This window comes from Salvelinus fontinalis, chromosome 4 (assembly GCF_029448725.1).
Source record: "Salvelinus fontinalis isolate EN_2023a chromosome 4, ASM2944872v1, whole genome shotgun sequence".
NCBI lineage: Eukaryota > Metazoa > Chordata > Actinopteri > Salmoniformes > Salmonidae > Salvelinus > Salvelinus fontinalis.
Genome location: NC_074668.1, coordinates 49,532,927 through 49,553,466, shown reverse-complemented (window position 1 = coordinate 49,553,466; position 20,540 = coordinate 49,532,927). Strand labels below are relative to the sequence as shown.

Genomic DNA, 20,540 nt, shown 5'->3' with positions numbered 1-20,540 from the left:
CCGTTCCTCCATCGATGGGAGAGGGTTGGCCGCTGCTCCTGCTGACTCCATAGGTCAGGGTTGGTGCGGGATTCTGTAAGGCCTGGATGTCGGAGTGTGAAGGAAAAAGCGCAGGAGCAGCAATTGCAAAACAAATGCTCTTTAATGGAACACGGACAAACTAGGCCACCCTACTAACACACTGGGTGTACACTAATAAACTACCCCAGACATGTGGGGAATGAATAATGTCCAGAAACATGAAGCACAAAACCGACACCAACTTACATACAAACAATCCCGCACAAAGAAACGTGAATGCCGGCTGATTAAATAAACCCAACTAATTAACCCTCATACAAAACAGGTGCGCCCAATAAACACATAGGGAGGGGGAGAAAAGGATCAGTGGCAGCTAATAGGCCGGTGACGACGACCGCCGAACGCCACCCGAACGGGAAAGAGAGCCTGCCTCGGTCGAAATCGTGACAACAATGAGCGGTTTGGAAGGAATCAGTGACAGTGGCTAATCACTAGCCTGCTATTCAGTGGAGTGGCTGTGTGGTCCCAAATCTGGGATTAAGTGGCTCTTTTCTAAATTTAAAATGATAAACATTCAACATTGGCCAAGCTGTCAATGAAGCATGATATGTGCCGCGCGCAAAACAACTTAATTCGGAACTGCGAAAACTTGACTTCAGTGAGTTCAAGACAACTGGGAAGTTGGAATAAACGAGCGCCGACTGGGAAAATATGTTTAGAGCTACCACCTGAAGGGCTACCACCTGCATATGTTCTATAAGTTATGATAGGAGATGGTGCCAGACACATGCCGGAACCAACCATATGAACTATGCCTCTGTAACGTGTCTGTAAGCAGTATATAAGGGATCTAATGGGACAGTCATTACAGACGTGTACTATGGTGCATCAAGTTGGTTGGAACCTCTCCAGAACTGTTAATAAACAATTATTAACTTAAGATTGACTTCGAGTGGCTTCCCGAGTGGCGCAGCAGCACTACATCACAGTTGCTTGAGGCGTCACTAAAGACCCAGGTTCGATCCCAGGCTGTGTCATAAACCGCCATGATCGGGAGTCTCATAGGGCGGCGCACAATTGGTCCACCGTCGTCCGGGTTAGGGGAGGTTTTGGCATTGTAGGATTTGCTTGGCTCATCGCGCTCTAGCGACTCCTTGTGGTGGGCCGGGTGCCTGTAGGCTGACTTCGGTTGTCAGTTGAACGGTGCTTCCTCCGACACATTCATGCTTCCGGGTTAAGCGAGCGGGTGTTAAGGAGCGAGGTGACTCGAGACGCATGACTCGACCTTGGACTCTCCCAAGCCCGTTGGGGAGTTGCAACGATGAGACAAGATTGCAAATGTATATCACGAAATTGGGGTGGAAAAGGGGATAAAATCTATATTTTTAATCTAAAATAAATTCATTGACTTTGAGTATCCAATGTGTAGAATTTCCATGACAGTGTAAGTACAAAACATTAGTTACATAGTGGAACAAGAGAATGTGTAATAACATCAGTAGTTACATGTGAGGAATAACCTTCCGAAAGTGAATGTGTAATTACACATTCCTTGTTCCAATTGTGTAATAACTGATTCCGCAACAACTCTTACTGTGTAATTACATCAGTGGAGGCTGGTGACTTAAACAATTCAGGAGGATGGGAGACCCACGGTATAGGCGCGGAACGCACAAAGACGTCAAAGTGTTTCAAAAATCGTCAGAGTAATTATTTTAACCTAAAGCATTTAATAGACATTTATAGCACAATATTATGGAAAATAGGAACGAGAGGGCTACGTACTCCGATTTGGGAAGGGATCACAGCAGTGATTAAATGAGGGTGTGGGTTGAGGTGTTCAGGCTTGACTTCAGTGCAGGACAGGATTTGACTGGGAAGACAAACAATAACACAACACAACACACTAGTTAGACAAAAGAGCTAAGAATTAGTGAGTCCAAGCAAGGAGTAAAATCATTGATATGTAATAATGTGATTGTGTTTGTTTATGTGATTGACTCTACATACAGTAATGAGCGATAATTGTTAGGGGAACTCACAGTGCTTGGAGAGGATATTTTCAATGTGCCAGTGGATGAGCGGGCACATGAGACAAGGCTTCAGTTCATGTCAGGAGAGAGTTGACAATGGTAGTGGAGCGGTCATTTCTTAAATCAGGCAACAGGAGGGAACTTAGCTGGAAATACAAATAGCAGATACATTCCATTACAGCTGCGCCATCACAGGTTTGAACAACAAGTTTGTCCATGAAGTTAAACACAGACTACGCATCTCCCCGACTTGACATATCAAAGTAGCCCAAGAAACGTTCCTGAATAAAGCCCTGATCATCCACATACCTGACGATAACTGACAACTGCAAGCAGACTGGTGCCATCATAGATCCCAGAGCGGTGGGGCAATTTTTCCTTATCTGTTAACCTAACCAGGAAAACTCTGGACCCTATAAGGTATGACAGTGATTAATCAGTTGTAAAAAGGTTTTATAAGTGTCACGCCCTGACCTTAGTTCCTCTTTTATGTCTCTATTTTGGTTTGGTCAGGGCGTGAGTTGGGGTGGGCATTCTATGTTTTTGTTCTATGTTTTCTATTTCTATGTGTTTGGCCGGGTGTGGTTCTCAGAGGCAGCTGTCTATCATTGTCTCTGAGAACCATACTTAGGTAGCCTTTTCCCACCTGTGTTTTGTGGGTAGTTGTTTTCTGTTTTTGTGTCTTCATCAGACAGAACTGTTTCGCGTTCGTTCTCCTGTTTGTTGTTTTTGTTCGATTTGTTTAAAAAAAATTAAATCATGAACACTTTAAACGCTGCACCTTGGTCCACTCTTCCTTCAGCCCACGAGAAGCATTACAATAAGGGGTATAATGGACCAGTTTTTCCTAATCGGGTCACAAGGTTTTAAAAAACTGAAAAAACTGTAATGCTTTTCCAACAGTCTTGAAGGTGTTCCCACATATGCTGAGCACTTGTTCGCTGCTTTTCCTTCACTCTGCGGTCCAACTCATCCCAAACCATCTCAATTGGGTTGAGGTTGGTTGATTGTGGAGTCCAGGTCATTTGATGCAGCACTCCATCACTTGCCTTATTGATAAATTAGCCCTTACACAGCCTGGAGGTGTGTTTGGTCATAGTCCTGTTGAAAAACAAATGATAGTCCCACTAAGCGCAAACCAGATGGGATGGGTATCACTGCAGAATGCTCTAGTAGCCATGCTTGTTGAGTGTGCCTTGAATTCTAAATAAATCACTGACAAGTGTCACCAGCAAAGTGCCCCCACACCATCACACCTCCATGCTTCACAGTGGGATCCACACATGCAGAGATCATCCTTTCATCTACTCTGCGTCTCAAAGACACGGTAGTTGAAAATGACAAATTTCCACTTGTCTAATGTCCATTGCTCGTGTTTCTTGGCCCAAGAAAGTCTCTTCTTATTATTGGTGTCCTTTAGTAGTGGTTTATTTGCAGAAATTTGACAATGAAGGCTTGATTCACGTAGTCTCCTCTGAACAGTTGTTGATGTGTCTTGTGGTGGATGAATCAGAATTAGTTGGGTAACATAGATAATTAAGATGTTTTATTTGCATAATATGCTTATGTGAGATACTTGTCATTAGAATGTATCCTTTTGGACTATAGTGTTGGCAGTTGCACTTTTCCCTCAGCTAGGGCTCAGTCACTTGGGGCCCAGAGAGGGGAGAGGTCAGGTTTGTCTTTCACATGTCCCTGGTGCTATGCAGAATATCAGAAAGGGAAGAGGACAGAATTGTCTTCATATGTGAATGTGTCTTTACCTATTCTTAAACAATGTGAAGGGATGGCGTGATTAATGGGGAACCAATTACTTGTCTCCACAATGTCTGTGCGCCAGTCACTCCCTCCTTTTCCCATTGGGGGGAGGTGTATGGCAGTGTCTGGAAACATTGTATGTCCTCTCTGATCTTACACTTATCCTGGGATAGTGTATGACCTAGAGGCTCACTCCCCTCAGTGAGCTTGTCCAGGAGTGGGGTCAAGAGGGGGTTTACTTGAGATGGGAGTATCTAGAGTTGATAATTGATATATGCCATTGGATGAGTTGGTGTTTTTGTACTATGAAGTACGAGGAACGAGATTAGAACCTCGTCTGAGGGACCAAACTCAACGATAATTAATAGCGAATGTTATCTGGCAAAGGGATACTCCTTTCTCATGCAAAAGTATTTCTTTGTGAACAGTTCCTAAGATCTGTGGTTCGTCATGTAAGTTGACAGGGGTGTATCTTGGCTTTAAAAGATCTTTGTATTTTTCTGTAATGACTTCTCAACGGTTCATTAGAAATAGTGAATTGTTGAAAGTCAAATGCTAAAGCTTATTATTATTATTAAAGATGTAGTTTAGGTATAACTCTGACTGGTGTGTAGTTTGTAACTCTCACAGTCTCTTACTTGAATTCTGTGAAGCATTTATTTCATCATAGCGCTTGATGTTTTTTGCGACTGAAACTTTCAAAAGTTCTTGATATTTTCCGGACTGACTGACCTTCATGTCTTAAAGTAATGATGGACTGTCGTTTCTCTTTTGTTATTTGAGCTGTTCTTGCCGTAATATGGACTTGTTCTTTTACCAAATAGGGCTAACTTCTGTATACCATCCTTACCTTGTCAACACTGCTGATGGACTCAAATGCATTAAGAAGGAAAGAAATTCCACAAATTAACTTTTAACAAGGCACACCTGTTAATTGAAATACATTCCATGTGACTTCCTCATGAAACTGGTTGGCTACTTTGAAGAATCTAAAATCTAAAATATGTTTTGATTTGTTTAACACTTTTTTGGTTACTACATGATCCCATATGTGTTATTTCATAGTTTTGATGTCTTCACTATTATTCTACAATGTAGAGAATAGTAATAAAAAATTTTTTTTTTTTGAATGAGTAGGTGTGTCCAAACTTTTGAATGGTACTGTTTGTAATGAGTTTTTGCTTTTGTCTATCCGGACTGATTACTCGTTATCATCTTTGCTAAATTAATACCGGAGGAAAGTGGAAATCCTACTTGAGCGCATGTGAAAAAATGCGCTGCATCTACCACTCACTTTAATATAACATTTAATGGGTGATACGATGGAAGCTATCAAATCATTCTGAATTGATTTCGACATCCCAGAAAAGAGAGAAAAAAGTTCAATATGTTCAGCAAGTGAAGTATCATAATGTGCAATTACCTCTGCAAACTCCTTGTAGTTCCACTTGTTAGAGGAACTTTCCCGCTTGTCTTCTAAAAGCCAATTATTGCATGCCCAAAAACGCAGTGGTGTTGTTTAGTCGCTTGAGAACATCTCTGTTTCTTCTTACTTTCTCATTGTGTTGCGCAGTTGGAATTCGCAGACCTTCGTCATGATTGATGTGGCTTTTTCTCAGAAGCTTGAATCTGATGTGGGCATTTATATGCTCCCTGCTTTTGTTTTGCCGTTTAGCTGAACGATCAATGTTCTTCAGGTCACTTCCAAAAAGCAGGCAAGGACAGCAATACAGGCGGCTTGATTAAAGGCTCCCTCTTAACCAGCTAAACATTTGAAACAAAGTTAATGAAACTGATCTCAGGTAGAGGTCGACTCTCACTTTTAATTCACACCTTTTCCGTGTACCCCAGAGAATTAAAGCGTTCTTCAACAAAAAGTCATCAACATTTGCGATAGCATTGGTGGTGAAAGGTGCACACTCGAAGCTCGAAGTTAAATTGCCTAACTGGACACAAAAATGAAGTTATAAAACCAGGAAATTATATATAATCTACCTCCTCCGTCTCCTGTAATTTGAAGAAACTAATTTGAATTGAATATTATCCCAAAAATGCTCAACTATCACTTTTCAAACTCTCTCCCCCCCCCCCCCCCCCCCCCCCCCACACACACACACAATGCTCTGCAGACAACCCCAATACAACACACTAGGTATATTCTCTGATTCTGATGCTATGATTGGATGGACAACATGTCAGTTCATACTGAAAAAGCTTTGATTGGTTGGAGGTGGTCATTCTCCGGAAGTGGTCATAATTACCGTGTAGGTCTATGGAATGGGGTGAGGCCTACGAGTCTCCTAGGTTTTGAATTGAAGTCAATGTACCCAGAGGAGGACAGAAGATAGCTGTCCTCCAGCTACTCAATGGTGCTACCCCAGAGAGTGAAGTTACTATAGACCTTCATTGCAGAACAGTGTGTTTTAATCAATTATTTGGTGACATATGAATATATTTAGTATAGTTTTATCTACAAAGGATAACTTTTTAAGTGTTTCACAATTTTGTTTTTCATAACATTTCACTGAGGGGGATGGTCCACTGAATAACATAGTAAAACCTACGTAACTATTATGTTAACACAGTTAATAACTGTGTTAGTTACATAGTAATAGGAATAACTTAATGTAAAGTGTTACCAGTAAATCAGCTTTCAGTTTTTTTGTGCTTTTCATGTGGAATGATCTTAGTCTTTAAAGCTGGTGGATTTGGTGTCTCTAGAGCTTGGCAAAAAACTGATAGCAGATTTACTTAAAACACTTTACTTTAAGCACATGTTAGAGGGCCTTTTTACTGAAGTATGTATTTGTTTCTTATGATTGTGTTTTGCTCTTTGTGTTTTGTGTTTGCATTTCAAGTATTGTGTAATTGATGTATATATAGATATGTATTGTGTAATTGTTGTTTATGGTGCTTATTGATGTATTGGATAGGTCGTCATTGTAAATAAGAATTTGTTCCAAGTGCCAAATAAAGTAACAGGGTTGACGATTTGTTCTTAAATCACCCATAAATCCCATTGGGACAGGGGGAATGGAAGCTTGTTGTGTGCAGCAGGAAGTTGCATTGAAAGCAAGCTTCACTAAAACATCTTTCGTGTTGGAAAAATGTCTATCCCGTCTATCTACAGGTAACAGAGTTGACATGTTATGCTCGACCCGCTCAGTTTTCCACCACAAAACACCAGAAAATGGGCAAAAAGAGTATAACCAGATCACCTTATTTTACTCTATGATTTGACTATTAGATGTTCAATGTTTGTATTGAAATAAATATTTTAAAAAGGAATAGTTTCACCATATTAATACGAGAGTTCAGTTCACAACAAGCTTAACCTTAAAATGAGGGTCAGATGTAAATTAATCACATGGAATAAATAATTATCTTCAGGAATTACTTTGTCAAGCAACAAAATAACTAGGGCTTTACAATGATGGTGAAATTTAGAGACATTTTGGGGATTAAGTGGGTTAAAATCTTCCTAGAAGTGACACAGGGTTGGCGGAAGGACATGTCAAAATGCTGAATATTGGCACTTTAGCATCCCTTTTTTCGTATTCAAAATCAGATTTATTGAATTCTCCATCTGGACTATATTAAAGGGCACTTCATTTAATTTAACAGGACTTTAAAATTCAATATTGGTGCACAATTTCTACTTAAAATATCAAAAGGAACTCATTTCGTGGAATGACCCTACAACCACTTAGAGAAAGAAAGTTGTGGTAGAGATTTATCAGATGAAAACTGAATCAGATGAGCAGCATGTAACTGGAGAGCTTGACATCGAAATACACTGAAGTGAGTTTTGTCAGATGAGGCAAATATTGGAGGGTTCAGGCTTACCACTAAACCAGGCTTACTTACCACTTACTTCTACAGATCCTACTGAGTAATTCCAACCCCACTTTTACTTTTTACTTTTATATATTTTCCTCTCAAAGCCAATATGTAAGCCAATATGTAATTTATAGGCCTATAGTGTGTTGCATTGCAGTGAATGGAATGGGTGGAGTAGAATGTGTCACTGGGTATTTAGACCTAAGTCCTCCATGAAATAACACCGTATATAGATTCTACAGACACTACTGAGTATTCCCAACACCACATTTACATCAGAACATTGAATAGTTCTCTCTATAAGCCAATATATAGTTTATAGGCTTCCAGTGTTTTATTGGGACCAATGGAATGGGTGCAGTGGAAAGTGTTGCAGGGTATTTAGACCTCAAGTCCCCTGTGAAATATAACCATATATAGACTCTAGTGCTAGATCAGTAGGGTCTGTCAAATATTATGCTCTTAACTTTCATTTACTTCAGATCTAACCATTTCTCAATATACTATTATTATTTATCTTACAAAAAGTAGTAATTATCTTTAGTTTAGATTTCCCCCCGATGTAGTTATAATTTTGTAACAGCATTTTCGTATATCGTTTTGTCGCAGACTTTTATTTTGAAGGCAAAAACGGAAAACCAGAAGTCTTAATGCTGCAGCAGGGGCGCCAATGTTGCCGTCGTGACGCTAACCCAGACTGATTTGCAAAAGCACAAAGGCTTCTTCTGACATGGGGAGCTGACGAATCGTTGCCTGCTATTTTCCGTTAGTGCTAAATGGAATGTTTGGGACGTCCCAAGGATCTCTTTTAGACTTTACCATTTTCCTCCGGGGTACTGGAGGGCACAGTTTAGAAGTTCCGTTTTCCTCTTCAAGATAGTTTTCTTTTAGTTTGAGTTTATTTACGATGATCAGTGACAATTGCATGCGTTCAAATAGTGAAATCTATGTAAACAAGTCATTGTTATGACAAACTTCACTTTCAACAAAAATGACGGACCATATTCAATCAAACCGGTAGGTGGATTTCAGGTGTATAACATTTAAATTATAATCGATATAGTTACACACAATACACTGTTGCATCCAGCACCAATTCTACTTTTTCTGTTATGTTAGTTTCCCTCTGTGCAGCCTAGGTTTTGGTTGGGATAGCCTGAGAGGATTTAAATAGATCAGCTTGTAAATGGGTCTAAATATGTGCAAAAAATGTAGTCTTTTGATGATGTCATTGGTTTTATTTAAAAAAGTTTTTATTTATGATAATTGATATATAATGATATCATCATATATCATGATCATAAAGTACATTCAGTCTGGTTTTAGACAATCCTATTCTACCGAAACTTGTTAACTATAGTTGACAGATTTATCAAGCAAGAAATTGACATGGGCAACTTCTGTGGTATGGTCATGCTTGACCTACAAAATAATTTGATACTGTGAACCATATATATTTTATTGTAGGCCTACCAACTGAACGCAAGTGGTTTTTGCACCAACTCCTTATTATGGGTGACGTCATACCTAACTGATAGGGTCCAAAGGGTGGATGTGGGCGGGTACAAAGGGTGGAAACTGTCTGATGCAAAGGAGATAAACTGTGGTGTCCCCCAGGGGAGCATTTTGGTGTCTTTGCTTTTTTTTCTCTACATAAATTACATGGATTCTGCCTGTTCATGCTCTCTGTTCTAGTATGTAAATGATTCTGCCGTCTTGGTATCATATAAGGAGACCATTGAAAAGGCATCCTGAGTGACGCAGTGGTCTAAGGCACTACATTGCAGTGCTAGAGGCGTCATTACAGACCCGGGTTCGATCCAGGGCTGTATCACAACCAGCCGTGATCGGGAGTCCCATAGGGCGGCCCACAATTGGCTCAGCGTCATCCGGCTTAGGGGAGTGTTTGGCCGGTGTATGCTGTCATTGCAAATAAGAATTTGTTCGTAACTGACTTTCCTAGTTAAATATAAATGAAAAAGACCCTAAGCAGTGAACTGACTAAAGTCAGTAAGTGGTTAACCGATAACAAACTGTCTCTGCATTTAGGCAAGACAGAATCTATACTGTTTGGTTATAAACACAAGGTGAGAAACTCGTACAACTTCAGTCAAGTGTAGTAGTGTGTGAAGGAAAAACACTGTTACATACTTGGGATGTGGACTGGACCAACACATGACAGGTCAGCTCATGGCTCTGAATGTCATTGGGAAGGTTCACTCCAGGACAAAGTTCCTGGCAAGGGTAACCAAGTTCATGGATACAGAGACTATGAGGACCCTGGAAACATTTTGATGCAGTGCTGCAATGACTATGCTTGCATCTCATGGTTCAGGGGTAAAACCAAAAGTCTGAAATACAAACTTCAAACGGGCCCAGAACAAACTAATGAGAATTATACTCAAGCTCAGCCCTAGGATGCACATTTGATCAAATCACTGAACTGGCTTCCAGTTGATCACGGGTATTGCAGATCAAACTGTTGATGGTTTTTAAAGTTATACATGACCTTGCCTCCAGTTACCTGTCTGGTTATTTTAATTTCGTTAGAGACCCTCATAGCCATCACACCAGAGTGTTGCCAATATCAGACCGCTGTTCTATAGGAGCCTGGCTGGAAAAAGCTCTCACTGGTGCAGAGGAATGGAATGGTGCACCTAGGGCTGTGGCGGTCATGACATTTTGTCAGCCAGTGATTGTCAAGCAAATAACTGCCGGTCTCACAGTCATTGACAGTTAATTAACACAAACATATTTAGCATCTCCTGGTTTCCACACATAGCCTGCAAGCTAATGATGGAACATTGGCTTTGGAACATCTACATTTTAAAAAGTCTAATAAATCCATGTGATATAGCCTATAGTACACCATCACAATAAATCCATTATTTATTTTAGACAGGTCTAAAAAAAAAAAAACATGATATGAAGAAAATGTAGTCTATTTCAGAAGAACCGAATAGCATACACTGAGTCCTTATGTTAGGCCCTGATCTGGCTATATGCTTAATTTAGAGATACTCATGCAACTTTAGTTGTGATACAAACGGCTATATGTCTAGATTTTTAATACATTCTAAGGCTGCATGATGCGACTCTAATGATGATTTAAAAAAAATTGCATTAAAAGCATGAGCTTTGCTTTGTTATTTGCGCAGGCTGCACACATTTCATTCATGTCTCCCATTCACACTTGATAATTACTTGATAATGCCTCGAATTTTCTGGCAGCATGTCTTTTGTGTGGCTGTAATGCCCCCTAAAAAATTCCACACCTTTTGCAGCCAGTGGCCTTTGTGCCCTTGGACTGAATATAATAATTATAATTCCCTTCTCCCGGCTGCGTGGTCTGAAGCACCTCTCACAGACAGCTCAATTTGAAGACAGACACATCGGGGAAGCAACTGCACCAATGTCCTTTTTTTTCTTCTTTCTTTAAAATGTATTTAACTAGGCAAGTAAGTTAAGAACAAATTCTTGTTTACAATGACGGCCTTCCCCGGCCAAACGCAGACAACGCTGGGCCAATTGTGCGCCGCCCTATGGGACTCCCAATCACAGCCAGATGTGATGCAGCCTGGATTAGAACCAGGGACTAGAGTAACACCTCTTAGACCGCTGCGCCTCTTGGGAGCCCCATTCAGTCCTTGTCCAATTCTGAGGCATACATTGACGATATATTGGAAGAACTGTCCACATTTACTTTTCATCAGCCAACAAGATATTTATTTATTGCACAGAATAGGTCAACTTTTGTACTATGGGGGATCCCCCATATTAATACAACCACTAGTCTCAAAAAAAAGGCTGACGCAACAGATCAGAACGTTTAGCTTAAAATGTTGATGCAATATTAGGCTGTTTCTTAAAATTATAAGCGCAGCAATGCGCACATTGCAGTAGACTATGAGCGTGAATGTTCCGAAGTGCAATCAATTAGCGGGAAAACACCATTCTCAAAAGTGACCGCCAATGCGATTTATGCATGCAAAGCTTTTATTATAAAGGTGCATTTTTATGGTGAAAATGATCTTCCCCAGACTTGTGCTGCGTGTGTATGCCAGTTAGGCTCTACACCTGTTGTGAAGGGGATTAATGTGCTTAATTTTAAGAAGTTATTTGGCTACTTTAGTTGTGATACAAACCTTATCAAAACATACATCATTCACAAGTGATAATATATAATTCACAAGTGATAGGCTAATATTGTCAGCCAACAGACTGTTCTTGATTTTATCTTGTCTTTAAATATACTAAATAATATATGTGTGAAATTTGTTTTGATTTAGAATGGACCATTATCATGCACCTGTCACAAAATACATGTCATCCATGGACTTAAATAGCGAATGTAGGACGCTTTTCCTGTGGCCATCACTCTGTTTTCTCACACAATTGCACAGCCTATAGAAATGTTGCGTAACATGAGCACATGGGCTCTCATATGTTTGATTGGATTTTCAATGACAGGGACAATAGAATACTGAGTACCAGGCAGTTAGCAATTTTGGTTGGCTACTATTGACCATCAGCAGCATCAGAGCTTGGAGAAGCCTAATTACCGGGACTAAACAGTCACCTGGAATTTGACTGCCATTACTCGTGACCACCGGTGTGGCGGTAATACGGTAACAGCCCTAGGTGTACCAAGCCATGTAACATCCATCCCTCTGCTAGGGAGTTTTAAAATAATCTTAAGAAATGGTTGATGGGAAAAATGCTTTTAAACTGCACAGGCTTAAATAAAGTATAATTGTTGAACATTACATGGTAATATATATATTTTATTCATTTTACAGTTTCCTCCCTATTGATGTGAGATGAAAACAAAATACATGTTATAATCTGTATATTTTGAAGTCATGGATATATTTTCACGAGGACCACAATGTAAATATGTTTTTAAACGTGTTTGGGTCATCATTGATGATTTTAATGCCATTTTACTGTATCCACATGTGTGGTTGTATTATGTTTTGAAATGGTCAAATAAAAAAATAAAAAATCTATTTAGCATATTAATCCTTCAAGGATGAAGGTTAGGGAGTGAACACTATTTATAATAAGGGTTACATGGAGAAAATCGGACCTCTGAAATGAAAATGGAGGACCTTCCCTTCAGCAAAATATACACTGAACAAAAATATAAACACAACATGCAAAGTATTGGTCCCATGTTTCATGAGCTGAAATAAAAGATCCCAGAAATGTTCCATATGCACAAAAAGTTTATTTGTGCACAATTTTGTTTACATCCTTGTCAGTGAGCATTTTTCCTTCGCCAAGATAATGCATCCACCTCACAGGTGTGGGATATCAAGAAGCTGATTAAACGTCATGATCATTACACAGGTGCACCTTGTGCTGATGACAATAAAAGGCCACTCTGTGCAGTTTTGTCACACAGCACAATGCCAAAGATGTCTCAAGTTTTGAGGGAGCGTGCAATTGGCATGCTGACAGCAGGAATGTCCACCGGCCTGTAATTGTCATCATAGGTACACTTCAACTATGACAGACAAAATGATTTTTAAAAATCCAGAAAATCACATTGTAGGATTTTTTATGAATTTATTTGCAAATTATGGTGGAAAATAAGTATTTGGTCACCTACAAACAAGCAAGATTTCTGGCTCTCACAGACCTTTAACTTCTTCTTTAAGAGGCTCCTCTGTCCTCCACTCGTTACCTGTATTAATGGCACCTGTTTGAACTTGTTATCAGTATAAAAGACACCTGTCCAAAACCTCAAACAGTCACACTCCAAACTCCACTATGGCCAAGACCGAAGAGCTGTCAAAGGACACCAGAAACAAAATTGTAGACCTACACCAGGCTGGGAAGACTGAATCTGCAATAGGTAAGCAGCTTGGTTTGAAGAAATCAACTGTGGGAGCAATTATTAGGAAATGGAAGACATACAAGACCACTGATAATCTCTAATCTCTGGGGTCAAAATGATCACAAGAACGGTGAGCAAAAATCCCAGAACCACACGGGGGGACCTAGTGAATGACCTGCAGAGAGCTGGGACCAAAGTAACAAAGCCTACCATCAGCAAGGGCATTGAAGATGAAACGTGGCTGGGTCTTTCAGCATGACAATGATCCCAAACACACCGCCCGGGCAATGAAGGAGTGGCTTCGTAAGAAGCATTTCAAGGTCCTAGAGTGGCCTAGCCAGTCTCCAGATCTCAACCCCATAGAAAATCTTTGGAGGGAGTTGAAAGTCCATGTTGCCCAGCAACAGCCCCAAAACATCACTGCTCTAGAGGAGATCTGCATGGAGGAATGGGCCAAAATACCAGCAACAGTGTGTGAAAACCTTGTGAAGACTTACAGAAAACGTTTGACCTCTGTCATTGCCAACAAAGGGTATATAACAAAGTATTGAGAAACTTTTGTTATTGACCAAATACTTATTTTCCACCATAATTTGCAAATAAATAAATTAAAAATCCTACAATGTGATTTTCTGGATTTTTTTTCTCAATTTGTCTGTCATAGTTGAAGTGTAGCTACGATGAAAATTACAGGCCTCTCTCATCTTTTTAAGTGGGAGAACTTGCACAATTGGTGGCTGACTAAATACTTTTTTGCCCCACTGTATATATTGTTATTTTGTGGTGTTTTCATATAAGCCCTTTGGGGTTTCCAACCTCATCTGCACAACATTTTTACCAGTTTTTTTTATGTGTGCTGTTTTGTCTTTCACTTGTTTTCTTTGAATAAATACAACTGAAAAAATGATAGTGAGGAGTCCATGACAACACCTATGTTTTTGCCGTGGGGGTAGGCGGTGACTGTGGCCTCCTCAATGGTCAAACATATTTTTACATTCACATTTGACATTTTAGTCATTTAGCGGACGCTCTTATCCAGAGCGACTTCCAGTTAGTGCATTCATCTTAAGATAGCTAGTTGGGACAACTACATATCACAGGCAAAGAAAATGGGGGGGGGGTTGAGGAGGAAGATTATTTAAGATACTTTTTGAAGAGGTAGGGTTTTAGATGTTTTCAGAAGATGGGCAGAAACTCTGCTGTCCTAGCTTCAGGGGGAAGCTGGTTCCACCATTGGGGTGCCAGGACAGAGAAGAGCTTGGACTGTGCTGAGTGGGAGCAGCCCTCCCGTAGGGGTGGGAGGGCCAAGAGACCTGAGGTGGCAGAATGGAGTTCTCGGGTGGGGTGTAGGATTTGAGAATAGACTGAAGGTATGGAGGGGCAGTTCCTCTTGCTGTGTCGTAGGTAAGCACCATGGTCTTGTAGGGATGCGAGTACAGCAACTGCACCGCCCCAAACCGCAGGGCTCTGCAGAGGGTGGTACGGCCTGGCCAACGCATCACCGGGAGCACACTGCCTGCCCTCTAGGACACCTACAGCACCCGATGTCACAGGAAGGCCAAATGATCATCAAGGTCATCAACCACCCGAGCCACAGCCTGTTCACCCCATAATCATCCAGAAGGCGAGGTCAGTACCGGAACATCAAAGCTGGGACATGGAAGCTGTTTTTCAGTCTCTCTATCTCAAGGCCATCAGACTGTTAAACAACCATCACTAGCCGGCTACCACCCGGCTACTCAACCTTGCACCTTAGAGGTGCAGTACCAGTCAAAAGTTTGGACACACCTACTCATTCCAGAGTTTTTTTTATTTTACTATTTTCTACATTGTAGAATAATGGTGAAGACATCAACACTATGAAATGACACATATGGAATCATGTAGTAACCAAAAGAAGTGCTAAACAAATCACAATGTATTTTACCCTAGGCATTCTCTCAACCAGATTCACCTGGAATGCTTTTCCAACAGTCTTGAAGGAGTTCCCACATATGCTGAGCATTTGTTGGCTGATTTTTCTTCACCCTGCAGTCCAACGCATCCCATACTTATTGGAAATCACAAACTGTTTTTCAAATGGACATGGCATCCAATGAATAAATGAATGAGGCGATGGGTGACCGCTCTGGAGGGACGCTGGCCTCCTGATTGCTCATTGCTAACAGGGAAGTTATTCAAAAGCCTCCAAATAACCTATAATTCCGTTAAAACCTCCCAGGAAAACTTTCAGGGAACAATAGTAAAATGTTCTCAGAACCTCCATGCAACCTAAATTTACATTTCCAGAACAGGTAAAAATGTCACTTCCGTTCTCAGATGGTTTCAAAAATATATGTTTTACCTGTCAGAAAACGTATGGCTTTTTTCCCAGTACGGGAAACCAAAAATGCTACATTCCAACAACTTCCAAGGAACCAAATGTGCTAGCTGGGTATCCATTTTTGTAAAAATGTTTTGAAATTGGGATCCTTTGCTCCGGATAATGGAATTTTCTAAACATGGAAATAAATATAATGAAAATTCCAAAAATATATATTTCACCTTAAATGTAATTTTCTAGCTCAAATGTACTGAACAAAAATATAAATGCAACATGCAACAATTTATGAATTCATATAAGCAAATCAGTTTAAATAAATTCATTACGCCCTAATCTATGGATTTCACATGATTGGGCAGGGGTGCAGCCATGGGTGGGCCTCGGATGGCATAAGCCCACCCACTTGGGAGCCAGGCCCAGGCCCAGCCAATCAGAATTAGTTTCCCCCCACAACAGGGCTTTATTGAAGTTAGAAATACTCCTCAGTTTCATCAGCTGTCCGGGTAGCTTGTCTCAGACGATCCCACAGGTGAAGAAGCCGGATGTGGAAGTCCTGGGCTGGCGTGGTTACACGTGGTCTGCGGTTGTGAGGCCGGTTAGACGTACTACCAAATTATCTCAAATTAATTGCTGTCTGCCACACACCAACACACGCACAAACACCCTCCTAAGACATCAGTGGAAAAAAGTCCCATATCATGTCTTGCAGTTTCATGTGGTAAAAGCTGCATTTGATCTTTCATCTAGCAACTTTCCTAGTCTGTGATGTTTGTGTGTGTGTAGATGGGACAGCGATTTTGCTTAAAACAAACAGGAAGTCTGAGGAATGAGTGGAGAGAAGAAGAGCTTTTACCTACTATCAGTCTGTCGTACATCATTGGTTTGGCTGAAAGGGAAACTATATGGAACTCCCATCCTACACAAACCGGTTCTACAGTACCACTTCTAATGGGGATCTTCCACAAACATATTCTATAACAAAACCTATTTTAACAGATCATTATTGAAGCTCTGGAGGTGTAGTGTGTCCAGTTCCTATACACATTTCTCAAATCCAGCAGATTTAAAAACCCTTACCACGTTCTTCCTCTGGTACTACGGTATTCATGCGTTCCTTCTCCTGAAAGATAGAAAACATATTTTAACTTTGAACGAGTCATTGCTAAAAAGCACTATGATGGGCATTAGGCTATGTTATGGTAGCTTTGTGTTTGTTAATATGATCGGTGTGTGTGTGTGGATTTGAAATATGTGTGTGTGTGAGCACATGTGAGAGATGTGTGCATGTGACAGGCGTGTGTGTAGTGTGTGTGACATGCTTGTGTGTGTGTCTCTCTCTTTGTCTCAATACCAGTTGGCTGGAGGGCCGAGGAGGCAGGTTCCTCATCAGTTCGTCAATCTTGTCGAACCTCTTGGCCATGGCCTGGACCTCAGCATGCAGCTCCTTGTACTCGGAATACTGGTCTTTGAACACAGCCTTGTACTGGTCCCTCTCCTCCTCCATACGGATGGTCGGGTACTCTGTTGACACAGGAAATAGGAAGTGACGGTCGTCAACAACAACGGGTGCATCTCAATAGTCTCAAATGGCTTTTTTGTCCCTTATACACTCATCTGCACATTTACGTAGTAGGGATGCAGTGTAGGCTTTTATGTAGAAACTCATTTCTACCTCCTGGGCAGAGAGAGAGAGAGAAAGAAAAACAGTAGGACTGTGGCTGTGGCCCTGGTGGGCTGGAGTTCTGCACCATATAACCATAGATAGATAATAGTTTAGTGAGAAGCAGAGGGTCACAGTCAGCTACCCTTTAGTACTAAAGATCCATACATGTATTTATGCAAGGAAGTTCCATTGAGACCGAAGTATATTTTTTCCAAAGGAGCCCTTCACAAAAATGCATGAAATACAAAGTACATAAGGAACCAGAGATACAAATGACAACAAACAAATGCAGGAGCATGATATATAAAAAACATGTACATCAGTCTGAGAACAGGTGGTTAGTACTCACGCCCCATAGTCTGCGATGACCACAGGTTTGGGGATGTGTCCTGAGCATCTCTGGCTCCATCATCAGAGGGATGGCTGGGGAGGCAACGTGGCTGTCCAACACCTCTGGGATCATCTGGAGGGTGGGGAGAGTGGTCTGCTCTGAGGCCCTGGATCTGCCTAGCTGTGGAAGGATGGGGAAGGGAGGTATGGTTACTGTGTTGTCAGCAGGGTTGGGGTCCATTCCATTTAATTCAGAAAGTAAACCAAATCATTCCAATTCTTATTGAAAAGCTTCAAAGAGTTGGAATTTCAGAGTACTTCCTGAGTTGACTGGAAATGGAATTGACTCTAACCTTCGTTTTCATTATGCATTATCAGTTTAATGGAATGAAGAGTGACATTTCCCCTTGGGGATTATAATATTTTCTACTACTGTACTAAGTGACTTCACCTTGTCAGGAAAAATCCACTGGTTTTCATCTTAGAACAAAATGACAAATGGGAAAGGGTGAGGCAAAGGATGTCATATAACACAAGAATTTTGTGTGTCCCGCCCTCACCTCCTGTGCCAGCCCATCCCACCTCAGCCCTGCCTTGTGACGCCACAGCTTCAGACACACGCCGGTGCCCACAAAATAGATCAACATGTTAACAAACAGGAAGATAATGGCGGCGGTCTGGCCGGCCTCTGAGCAGCAAAACGCCCCGTTAACACCATTATTGAAGGCGGGGTAGTTACACAGCCCACCTCTGGTCGTGTCCCTGACGTAGACTCCCCCTGCTGCCATGTAGAGCACCCCCAAGGTCAGGTTAATCACACACTCAGTCAGGGGCCACCAGGACGAGTCTAGGAGGATGGTACGGTACATGGTCATCCCCAGGACTAGCATAATGACGGTCACTATCCAGGCCAGCCCGGCCACCACTAGAACGAAGGGGGACTTAGGTCCAGTGTAGCTAACCGATCCACTGCCCCCGAAGGCTGCCATGCCACCCGCTAAACCCCCGAACATCAGTGGCTGGGAGTAGCTAAACATGTTGAACCACTCGTTGTCCTTGTGCACGTAGGCGCACGCCCAGGCAAAGACGGCAGCACCCAGTAAGAGCTCCACACAGGCCAGGATGCGCAGTAACCCCGCCCAGGACTTCATATAGGCATAGCGCTGGTGGTATTCCTCCACCCGCTTGCCGAGCGGAAGATGTGATCCGAGACGGTCTCAAAGGCTTCGGCTCCTAGCAACATGGCGTCGCGTTCTTTTTTTTGAGTTTTAGCTGCCCCTTGAGCCTCTGTACGGGTCCAGGTAAGAGCCGGGGAGGGAGGGAAAGGGGGGAGGGGAGCAGGGGACACATCTAGTGGTTCCTGATTTGAGGTAATCTTTTTCCGTCACAGGCGGGGAGGGAGGCGGGGGTAAGGAGAAGGGCTGCTGCTACCGCGGATACTGTTGCCGCGGAATAAGTTATTGACAAAGTCGGGAATGAATCGGTGGACGGGTTTGATGTCCATGGCCATGCTGACGTTGTCCAGGAATTTTGTGGCGCCATCGCTAGGGGTAAAGAAATCAAGGCCCATGGGTGGCTGGTCCGGGAGGGGAGGAGGGGCAGGGGTTCAGAGCTCACAGCCAGGTCTGCCCCCCTGAGGCCCCCAAGAAGTTGTGAAGGAGGAGGTGGGCCCTGGTCCCTCCATAAGGAGCACACAGGGACCTGGTCATAGTGAGGTTCTGCATCTCAGACCAGGTCGAAGCGGCCGGAAGAGTCACCTCCAGCAGACATGGGGACTCACTGATCTCTGCCCTAGTACAGACAAACACACAAAGAGAGGCTGCTATTAGAACATGCTGGTATAAATATATTACCAAAAGATGAGCCATTAGGTTCACCCCATCAGCACTAGCAGCATGGAATGTGATACCCCATTTGAACATGTAAGCCAGACATGTAGGACTACAGCAATGACAATTGGTCCCTTTTTCTTTGAGAATACCTTTTTACCTTGATGACAATATTAGTAGTTGTGTGTGTGTGTACAGTAGTTGCATGCAAACTACCTTGAATTATGTATGTTTGAATGCTTGAGATTCCTGGGTGTTGAACGTAGAGACCTTGGCAAGAGAACAATAGGCCTACCAGATAAGCTGCTAACACACAGATCACACAAATAACCAACACGTCTCTAATTCACCCAAACCTCATGTGGAATTGAGATTCACTGATTTATTCTTGTTTCTGATCCATATACTCCCAGTCGATGTGCACGCAAATAAGGAATTCCCTCGACCACTCCCACAAATTGGGGGAAACTAGCATTCTTTGCCATTCATCCCCATTGTAAAAGAGCCAACTTCTTTGTCTATTTTTTTTATTTTTTTGTTATACAGAAATAACAAAACATGCCGAAAAGTTGTTCTTCAATGTACATGTAACCAGGTCAAAAATCCTGACCTACGGATTGCAATGCTTCCACGTAGGGAAATAGAGCCTGTGAGAAGAGACATGTGGCTTCAAGCTATTTAACGTGGGAAATGTAGGGACCCTGTTTCCAAATAGGCTTTGTGTGTAAGTACAGGAAGGTACTTAATTGTTACCTATAAATGATTTGATATTGAGATGAAAATGGCTCTATTGGACCTTTAACTCACGCAAAGTCAATCTGGATCATGGACCATACACAGCCAGTGGAGGTCAGTATGGTATCATCGACTAAAGCTGAAGGCTGCAAACTTAAGTTGAAAG

The 20,540-nt window shown here is 41.8% G+C and overlaps 1 pseudogene; it reads right to left on the bottom strand.

The window, feature by feature from the left end:
- Nucleotides 1-16,880: 16,880 nt before the first annotated feature.
- Nucleotides 16,881-19,597, bottom strand: LOC129852888 (MARVEL domain-containing protein 2-like; annotated as a pseudogene).
- Nucleotides 19,598-20,540: the final 943 nt, after the last annotated feature.